At 36.3% G+C, this 10,213-nt stretch overlaps 1 long non-coding RNA gene and 1 other non-coding gene across 8 annotated transcripts; both read left to right on the top strand.

Annotated features, from left to right (window-relative positions):
* Positions 1 to 1,710: 1,710 nt before the first annotated feature.
* Positions 1,711 to 1,817, top strand: LOC141722826 (small nucleolar RNA R71). Its single transcript, XR_012575826.1, has one exon. It is a non-coding gene; the product is annotated as a small nucleolar RNA R71 (small nucleolar RNA).
* A 3,055-nt stretch (positions 1,818 to 4,872) lies between these two features.
* Positions 4,873 to 9,085, top strand: LOC141720815 (uncharacterized). 7 transcript variants are annotated; one of them, XR_012574564.1, is made up of 6 exons: positions 4,873 to 5,278; positions 5,360 to 5,403; positions 5,531 to 6,675; positions 6,809 to 6,926; positions 7,589 to 7,713; positions 8,739 to 9,085. It is a non-coding gene; the product is annotated as an uncharacterized LOC141720815 (long non-coding RNA). The 7 variants fall into 7 exon arrangements; XR_012574563.1 differs by having other exon boundaries at positions 5,360 to 5,454; positions 5,624 to 6,675; XR_012574560.1 differs by having other exon boundaries at positions 5,360 to 5,454.
* The last annotated feature ends 1,128 nt before the right edge of the window (positions 9,086 to 10,213 follow it).

The following is a 10,213-nucleotide window of genomic DNA, read 5'->3' as shown; positions in this document are numbered from 1 at the left end:
CGAATGGCACATCCAACTTCCTCTTCCACGGAGGTGCATTCAAAACCTGCAGTTGCTCTACTTTAAAACACTCCTCTTTAGCTGTGGGTAACTTTATTTCCTTGAACACATTAAAAGTGACCTTTTGATCGTGAACCTTCATCGTAAGCTCTCCTTTTTGCACATCGATCATAGTTCGGCCTGTAGCCAAGAATGGTCTTTCCAAGATGATGGGAATCTTCTTATCTTTCTCGAAATCAAGAATTACAAAGTCAGCAGGGAAGAAGAATTTATCCACCTTGACCAAGACATCCTCCACTATACCTCGTGGATAAGCGATGGAACGGTCAGCTAGTTGCAATGACATGTATGTTGGTTTCGTCAGGCAGACCAAGCTTCTTGAAGATAGATAAGGGCATCAGATTGATGCTAGCTCCTAAATCACATAAACACTTGTCGAACGACAAGTTTCCGATGGTGCAAGGAATAGTGAAGCTTCCAGGATCTTTAAGCTTCGGAGGCAACTTCTTTTGTAGCACAGCACTGCATTCCTCTGTTAGAGCAACGGTCTCTAAGTCATCGAGCTTCACTTTCCGAGAGAGAATACCTTTCATAAACCTCGCATAGCTAGGCATCTGTTCAAGAGCTTCAGCGAAAGGTATGTTGATATGAAGTTTCTTGAACACCTCTAAAAACTCCTCAAACTGCTTATCCGGCTTTTTCTTCTGCAACCTCTTAGGAAAAGGAGGTAAAGGATAGATCTATTTCTCCCCTGTATTACCCTCAGGAGGAGTGTGTTCCACAGTAGTCTTCCTTGGTTCCACCTCTGCTTCCTTCTGCACACCTTCTTCAGCCACAACTGCATTTTCTGAAACTTGAGATTTTTCAGGCTCTTCGTCTTGCTGAATTTGGGGGCTTGCGACCTTTCCAGACCTTAAGGTGATGGCGTTCACCTATTCTTCAACTTCCCGCTTGCCTGGATTGGCTTTTGTATCACTAGGAAGCATTCCTGGTGGCCGATTCAATAAGGCATTAGCAATTTGCCCTATTTGGTTCTCCAGAGTCTTGATAGAAATAGTCTGGCTTTGGCATATAAGAGCCTGGTTTTTGCACATAAGCTGCAACTCCTCCAATTCAGATTTTTCATTCGAAGATAGACCTGCATCATGATTTTGTTGTTGAATTTGGATTTGTTGTTTTGGTGCAATTTGTTGCTGAAAACCAGGAGGGTTGAATAGCTTATTTCGAAACTGCTGAAACGGCTATTGCATCGCATTCTGATTGTTGCTCCAGCTGAAGTTAGGATGATTCCAGTTGTCAGGATGATAAGTGTCTAGAACTGGTTACCGCGATCTCTGAAAGTTGCTCACAAACTGAGCTGAGTCACTAGATATAGCGCATTGCTCCATCACATGCGGATCGGCACACAGCTCACAAACACTATTTATCTGTATAACACCATAGTTAGCCAGAGAATCGATCTTCATAGACAACGCCTTTAGTTGAGCAGTGATAGCCGTAGCTGTATCCACTTCAAGAACTCCTGCTACCTTGCCCTGTGGATATCTATGGGTTGGATACTGATATTCATTAGCAGCCATCAGTTCAATTAGATCATAAGCTTCCTCATAGCTCTTTGCCCATAATGCTCCGCCTGATGCTGCATCGAGCATGGGTCTGGACTGTGCTCCCAACCCATTGTAAAAATAAGTGATGATCATCCAATCAGGAATTCCATGATGAAGACACTTCCTAAGCATCTCTTTGTAGCGCTCCCAAGCTTCACTTAGTGATTCTCCCGTTTGCTGCGCAAATTGAGTAATAGCATTCCTGAGTGCAGTTGTCTTCGCCATAGGGAAGAATTTAGTAAGAAACTTCTGAGCAAGATCTTCCCAAGTAGTAATCGAACCAGCTGGTAGAGAGTGTAACCAGCTCTTAGCCTTGTCCTTTAGAGAGAATGGGAACAGTCTCAGCTTCACAGCATCTTCAGAAACACCGTTGAACTTGAAGGTGTCGCAGATCTCTATGAAATTCCAAATGTGTGTATTGGGATCTTCCGTTGGAGAACCCCCAAACTGGACTGAAGTCTGTACCCATTGAATTATGCCAGGCTTGATCTCAAAGGTATTAGCTGTGACAGCTGGCCGGACAATGCTAGATTGAATGTCATTGATCTTGGGTTGAGAAAAATCCATCAAGGCTTTCGTTCGTGTTGCTGGATCTCCCATTGTAATGAGTACCTGAAACACAAACAAATAAACCGTGAAAGTAAAAGAATCCGAGTCAGTGAACTTTAACGACCACTGATGACAAGCACATAAACTAAAAATTAACACCGAGTCCCCGACAGCGGCGCCAAAAACTTGTTAGGGCGAAAACACGCGCTAATATTCACGCAAGTATACGCGTTCGCAAGTAGTATAAGATATAAATCAGATTCATTCCCACAGAGACTGGTTTATGTTAAGTTCAATTTATGCACCTATGTAACAATGTATGATTATCGCTCAATGCTAAGACAAATAACAAATTGGGTTTTGATTAAACTAAGAGATTATACTAAATAACATTAACTAAGAGAATTGAGGTTGAATTACTATATATGACAAACATGGGATTCTAACTTCATTACTACTTCATTCAATAGCCTTATTGTTCTTAACCTTGGCATGTGATGGTGATGACAGTAATCAGATAACACGAAACTGATAAACGCCAACTTTCATTGCACGAGTACCATTCTACCAGACATCCACAAAAGAGATAGAAGCTGAATAGGCACCAATTATATTGAGACCCTATATGTCTATAGAATTTGACAACATAATGGTTTAAGCACAAGTTATCTATCTTGATTACATAGGGAAAGTCAAACGGTTAGAGTTACCTACGAATCATGCATACACATACATGAACCTATGCTAGCATGGCAAGTTCTAAACCTCTATATTCACTGTCGCTTCAATAGAGATTAACACGCTATCTTATATGTTAGCTACGCACATAAGACGAATAAGCACAACCAATACTAGGATATCGATCAATTACCACACACCAAGATATCGAAACAATTAATTATTGAAATCCATAAGTAAATCCGCTAGAACCCCATGATAACGATAGCCCATAATAGAACTCATCGTCACCATGGGTTCATATGAAAGCATGGTATAAACAAGGTCTTAATAAACTGAAAAATAATTAAAGTACGAATAAACGAGATCTAGGTTCAACAAGAACGAAAATGAGCATCCAAAGTTACAACTAATTCAAAGAATCACAAGTTGAAAACAAGATTTTCTTTTTCGGAGTTGTTCTGTGCTTCTAGGTCTTCTCCTTGGTATCCCAATCTTCCCGGATGATGAAAACCCTTTTTCTTAAGTATATATACGCCCCTAGTGGACCTGGGCCCTTAAAATCGTCAAATTCCACTAAAAAAAGGTTTTTTCAGCGAAATCAGCGACCAGCCGCACCCTGAGCGGCCGCTCAGCTCTGCTGAGCAGGCGCTCAGCTACTGACTGGGAAAATATTCTGATGAATCTTGTTTAGACCATAACTTGAGTTCTACTCGTGAGAATTAGGCGATTCAACTGCCCACGCGAAGCTATTGAGATTCTCTACAACTTGACAATGACCTTGGCTTCCAATTCTGATCACTTTTCATCATATTTCCTTTAAAAGCTCTTTTCTTCATATAACTGATACCTGAAATGCAATAACACAAAAACACATCAAAATACCAACAACTTGAGTCCAAAACACCAATTTAAGCTTGTAATAAAACATTCCAAGTGGATATAAAATCCACTTATCAGTGACTGAGTTGTCACTGTCAACAGATATTTAAATTCTTTATCCGTCGGGTTCATGATCATCCGTCGAGTTATTGATCATCCGTCGAGTTAGTGATCATCCGTCGGGTTGTTGATCATCCGTCGAATTCATTGTTGGTTATCCGTCGGATAACAATTCTGGCACTTGACTTCATTTCATTTATGCAAAATTACAAGACATCATCTATATACAATTAATCAACCTATTCTGCATATCTAGTTAAAGTCAACATGACTTAGGTACTACTACAGATTCTAAACAATGTGTATGCAGAAATGTGCTATAGACTTATTGTCACATAAGCTATTCACTCGATGGATAATAAATCATCATCCGTCGGGATTATATTGAGTCATCCGTCGGGACTATAATCCCTATCCGTCGAGTGCTACAATTTCACTAAGTAAAATCTATCAAGGTGTTTAGTTAACGAAATCATCAAGTTCACAACATATACACAACAATCTCCCCCAATTTATGTCTTCTGGAATTGTAGCCATAAATTAAGAGATACTTGATAATAACAAAACACCCTAAAAATACAACTTTGAAAGAAAGTAGATAATACTGTAAAGTGCTTCAATTAACAAAATGTACACTACGCCATAAGTGGGCTACTGTAATATAAGTGTTACAAGCAACGTTACATTAGCTAAGAAATTTTGGTACTATTGTAACATCTCTCAATTAGTGTTACAATAGCTATAAACCTAGTGTTGCAGAAAAATACCGGTGTTGCACAACATGTAACACCAGCACATGGTGTTACATTAGTTATATTTAATTTTTAAAAATATTATAGTGAAAATATTATCGTAAATTAGTATTAAAATTATATTGTGGTTTATTAATAAATAAAAATGTAATATATAATATAATAAAAATTATAAAAAAAATTGTACAATAATATATATAAATTACTTTGTTTGGGTTTTATTTAATAAATAATATTTTAATAATTAAAATATTAAAATTAAAAATTAAAAAATTAAAAAATAAAAAATAATACACAATTTACGAGGGGAATTATTAGGCGGCATTTCCCCCCAAAATAAATTATTGGGCTCAGCCAAAACTCACTCGTCTCTCACAACATTCTCTCTCGTCGGACTCTCTTTTTTCTGTTCTCTCTCTCAAACCTCACCGACCACCACACTCCACCTCTCTGCAACATCACCGTGCTGTCTCTATAACTTAATTAATGGGCTGAGGCTTGTTTTTCAAATTAGGTCTTTGATTTTGAGTTCAAAGTAGAGGTTTCTTCAATACCCACAGGCCGCATTCTCTTTCCTCTCTCTCGGCACTCTCTGTAAACTCACACATTTGCTACGAATCGAAGAATTATGTTTGAATACACATAGAAACACTTTATCCAAATTAGGGTTACTAAAATTTGAAGTTTTATGATTTTACAGGCAATTAGGTTATTATAAATTGGGGCTTTTACTCCTGCTCTGATTAAGTGGTAAATACTCACACATTTGTCACTCTTTTATTTTTTATAAACTCTAATATTTGTATTCTAAACTTTATGTTTGTATTTCAGGGGGATTAGATCTTTGTATTATAGTTCTCTGTGTTTTTATTGAGGTTCGATCGGGTTTTGTTTATCTTTCAAATTTGTGAGCTATGTTTGATTAGGTAAATTGGGAGTTCAGTTAGCTATTGAATTTTATGATTGTTGTGGACTAATTTTGGATGAGAATGGAATTGACAGATTGCACAGCTGGGAAACTCCCAAGGCACAATAATGTTTCATGTGCTTTGACATTCAGTTCTGGATGCTTAACTAATATGTGCTCTATACCAGGATCAAGGAGCAGCTGATGTTGCATGTGCTACTTTAAATGACTTAAAATAGGTGATAAAACATTTAATATTCGGCGTGCTACCATCAGGTTGGTACTTCACCAAATAATAACTTGATAAAAGTTATGTAATAGTAATTTGATTAGTTTAGTGAATGAAGAGTGATAATACTTGGTGAATTATGTATTACAATAATAATGTAGTGTTGAAAGGCTACTAGAGGCAATAGAGACTGGAGTAACATTTCTAATTTCTGGTACATTTGTGATCACAAGCAGCATTGTTAATGAAAGCAAACAAGAACAGGTGGATAGAAAAATGGGGTTCTGGTCCTGAGAATTTGGAGCACAATTTCCATTGGACTCTCCATAACTTTGCTCTTGTCGGTATCTTTGGCATCGCCATCCCTATCCTAGCCTACAAAGGCAGCGTCAAAGAACTAACTGATTTAAATTATACAAATTTCATATTAGAGTTTTTCTTTTATTAACCGGTTTAAGTGATGTAGTTGAGCTTTATACTATTGTTAGATTGAAGTAAAAGATAATCAGTTGCTCTATTGTTCTTCTCATTATCTTTCAGTGCTATTCAATACAATCTTGAGTTCAAAATTTCTGATATTTAAATGTGCTTGTCAATATCTCTACTTTAGTTTAGGCTAAGGAGATATAATATTTGTCTGTTAAATTTTGATATTAAGAAAAAAATTGTTTGACAAACCAAAGGTATGATAGGAACAGATACATTGAACTCAAGAGAAACATATTGAAGGAATTATTTCTTCACTGAGCAGATACATAGACCATGAATACATTAATAAACGGATTTGGGAGTTATATATGATGCTAATAATTCTACATTTACATATCATGTTTAACTGTTTGTAAATGTCCTGAATTACTAACATTTTTGTAACTAAAATACAGAGGACTGAGATGCACAACAGATTGAAGGAGGCATCTCCGGAAATGAGCAAGATACTGCACAACAGCCTCCGTCGAAGAAGAAGCGCTACCACAGACACACCGCTCATCAGATCCAAGAGATGGAAGCGTATGAACTCTCAACTGTAACTAATTTGCACTAGCGTGTCACCTTATAATTAGTCTAACGTCAAATTAGATGGATAAATTGATTAATTACTGCACTGTGTGATAAGTAATGAATTAGTAATGAAATTTGACAGGCTGTTTAGAGAATTCCCGCACCCGGATGACAAACAAAGGATGAAACTAAGCCAAGATTTAGGCCTTAAGCCAAGACAAGTGAAGTTTTGGTTCCAACACCGATGAACCCAAATAAAGGTAAGCCTGGACCCACTTAACTATACTCACTCACTCGCACTAATTTGTCAAGAGATCAATTAATCTTGCCAGCTACTACAAGACTTTACTAGATTGTTCTAGACATATTTTACAGCATGTAAGAGTAGATTTTACTACAAAGCTACTAAAATGTTGAAAAAGAGGGGTATCATAAATAATTTACAGTGTGAATAAGGGTAATAAACTGAAGCAGTTTGGGGAACAATCAACTCCTCTACCTCCTGCAACAATAACATCCGAGAGGAACACAATATTAATGTCTTTACATTTAGGGTTTTGGGTTTCTATGTCCATGCCAGTTGTGTCCAAATAGTACTAAAATGCATGTGCAATGCATAGACTTGTAGTTATTATTATAACTTATAATGTGGTCCATTTTTTATTAAATTTTGATTTGATTCTGTAAATAGGCACAGCAGGACCGAGCTGATAATTCTGTACTCTGAACTGAGAATGATAACTTAAACATTATCTTGCTAAATTTTCTCGTGAACTCTCCAAGCTCCTGGTCTGGTCAATGCTTTTTATGATTCTGAATATTCATTGATATACCTTGGTTAATTATATTTTTTGGTTTTCTTGATATTATATTACTCCGGCCGTGGTAGTATGTTTATGGTCCTATGGTTGGAGTCTTGTAGGAGGTAGATCCCACTGTGGAGCATGAAGACACAACGGGTACGGATGGAAAGGAGAGTTTTATATCTGACCTATCAAATGCAATTCCTGAAATTGATGAGGCTATGAGATTTGATGGAATGCTAAAGTAAGGATCATCCTCCTGCTTATATGATATAAATATATCTAAGATTGTAATTTTGAAAATGCCTCAAGGCAGTGAATGTGGTATCATCTGGAGTTAAAAGTCTATACCTGCCAGATTGTGTAGAAAGTTTAATTATTTAGCTTTAGAAATATGTAACAAGTTTATACCAAAATTGGGTGGACTTCTTAGAATGAAAAAATATGTCTTTTCTCCTCGAAATGTATACAAGTACACTGTAAGAGGCATTGCCAATAGAAGCAAACTTTAGTGGTGCCAAACATTATGAAATCATTACAAATGTATGTTTTTTATTTTTCAGTCATCCATGGCATATATGGCAACTCTAATTTAGAAGAATGAACTAACTTTTAGTTTCTTTTTTCATATACGGCCCTACCTTATGTGCTATAAATGTTGTTTTTAATACAATTTTTTCGTTATTACTTCATATTGAGAGCACCACTTATTCCTTTTTTTTCCTTCCATTGGTTTCCAGATGTGATGTCTTAGTTTATTGAGTTTGTGAAATTTTTGCAGGATGATGTAGAAATCGCTAGAACTGCAAACAATAAATCATGAAATAAAACGTATTCTGACTGAACTTTTTTTAAAAGTTATTAACCTGGTCAAATATGAAAATTGTCTATCTGTCTATCCAATGTTGGTTAAGTCTGTTTCTTAACATGATCTATTGCAGGTAACCTATTATTTGTAAATATAGTGATATGGATCAAACTTATGAGTTACTGTTACTTTTGATTCTCTAATGGCTTGTTCCATTTTTTGTATTTGAAATGATAGTTGCTCTGATTTTCAATCATATATACACTGAATTATTGTTCTTCAGTGTTTTATAGAAATGGAATGTTTGTCGGCTTATTAACATGTATAACAAGTATATTAGTTTGGCCTGTTTTACACGTAGTTGGTTGGTTTCATTTGTGTAATATAGTCGTAAGAGCATGACGGTGGTATCAGTTCAGTAGATTTGATGGTTGAATTAAAGGTTGTTTTTTTTATGTTAGGTATGAGTTGGGAAGACAGCCTGCAAATACCAAGTTGTCCAGCAACAAGACTGTTAGGAGAGTGCGTGTTCGAGGTGGAAATGTCAAGTGGCGTGCCTTGAGGGTATCTTGCTAAGAGTTTATTGTTGTATACATACTTTTGTTGTAATCTAGTCTTTGATAATCTAGTACTTTTGTCATAGTTGTGATATATGGTGGGGTGTGATTAAATGATGTTGGCCGGGTTTGGATGTAAAGTAGTAGTATGGTATGGAGTTGACACTGTTATCTAGTAGTATGGTTTGGATATTAAGAGTCTTATGTATGGCAACTTTGATGTTTTGTTGTTAATGGAATTGTTCTTTAAATTAAGCATATATTTCAAAAAATTAAAATTAATGGTTACATAGGCCCTATTCTAATGTAATATATGATTATATATAGTGTTATATTACATATGTTACTGTTGCTTAATTACAAAAAAATAGTGTTACAATAGATAAAATAGACTGTTACAATAGGTTAAATGGGACCCACAGGTGGTCCCACTTATGCAATTTTAATAAACCTAATGTATCACTCATTTTGCCTTACATTTTGGCATTTTAGTGTTACATTAGTTGCCTATTGTAACGTTTTCTTCTCTGTTATAATAGATCAGTGAAGTGTTACATTAGGGTGTCTATTGTAATGCTCGTATACGTAACGCCCCTTGATGTTACAATAGATCTAATGTAACATTTTTTGGGCCTATTGTAACACCATTTAGGCATTACAATAGCCCACTTATGGCGTAGTGTTACAAAGTTTAGCTCACAGTCATTTTCAAGGTGCTCCTCTAGCCTGAGCAGATTTATCTAGTTCCTTGAAGGTTTGGATCTCTTTCCAAGCTTTCTGTTATTTTCTTAAATCTGATTTTGGAGCTGCCTGTGGAATTCCAGTTCATCAGATTCTGAGAGATTTAGCTTTTCTTGCATTTCCAAGAGAGTCTCATTGCTAGAGATGCTCAATTGGTCTTCTAATCTGAAAAATTTTCTCACTCCTTTGTCATCCATGAACTCCATCAGCCAGTAGGGCCTTAGATGCACTCTTCTCCCTGTGTAAGGGATGATTAGAGTCTTTAGGAGTGCATCTTTAGCTCTAACACTCCTTAGTTCTTCAATCTTCTTCAGAACCAATCTTCTTGCAGTAACATTGAACCCAAAGTTCTTTTTGAAAGATGAATAAACCTTAATCATTACAACTTGACTTTCTTGAAGGATCCTGTGAAGTGGCCACTGAATCTCCTTTCCTCCCTTGTACTTGAACACTAACCTTTCAGGTAGGTTTTTGTATGCATCAATTCCTCCCACTTCATCTAGTTCATCTAGATAGAGATTTAGATAAAAAAAACTCCTTGATGTCACACAAGTACATATAATCTCCCTTGTTGACTTTAGATTGAGCTTTGACTAGAGATTTGGATTTGAGAGGTGACAACTTCATTTTCTTGACTG

Source organism: Apium graveolens, chromosome 4, assembly GCF_009905375.1.
Source record: "Apium graveolens cultivar Ventura chromosome 4, ASM990537v1, whole genome shotgun sequence".
NCBI lineage: Eukaryota > Viridiplantae > Streptophyta > Magnoliopsida > Apiales > Apiaceae > Apium > Apium graveolens.
The sequence above is the reverse complement of the archived record's forward strand: the minus strand, read 5'-3'. Positions and strand labels throughout refer to the sequence as shown.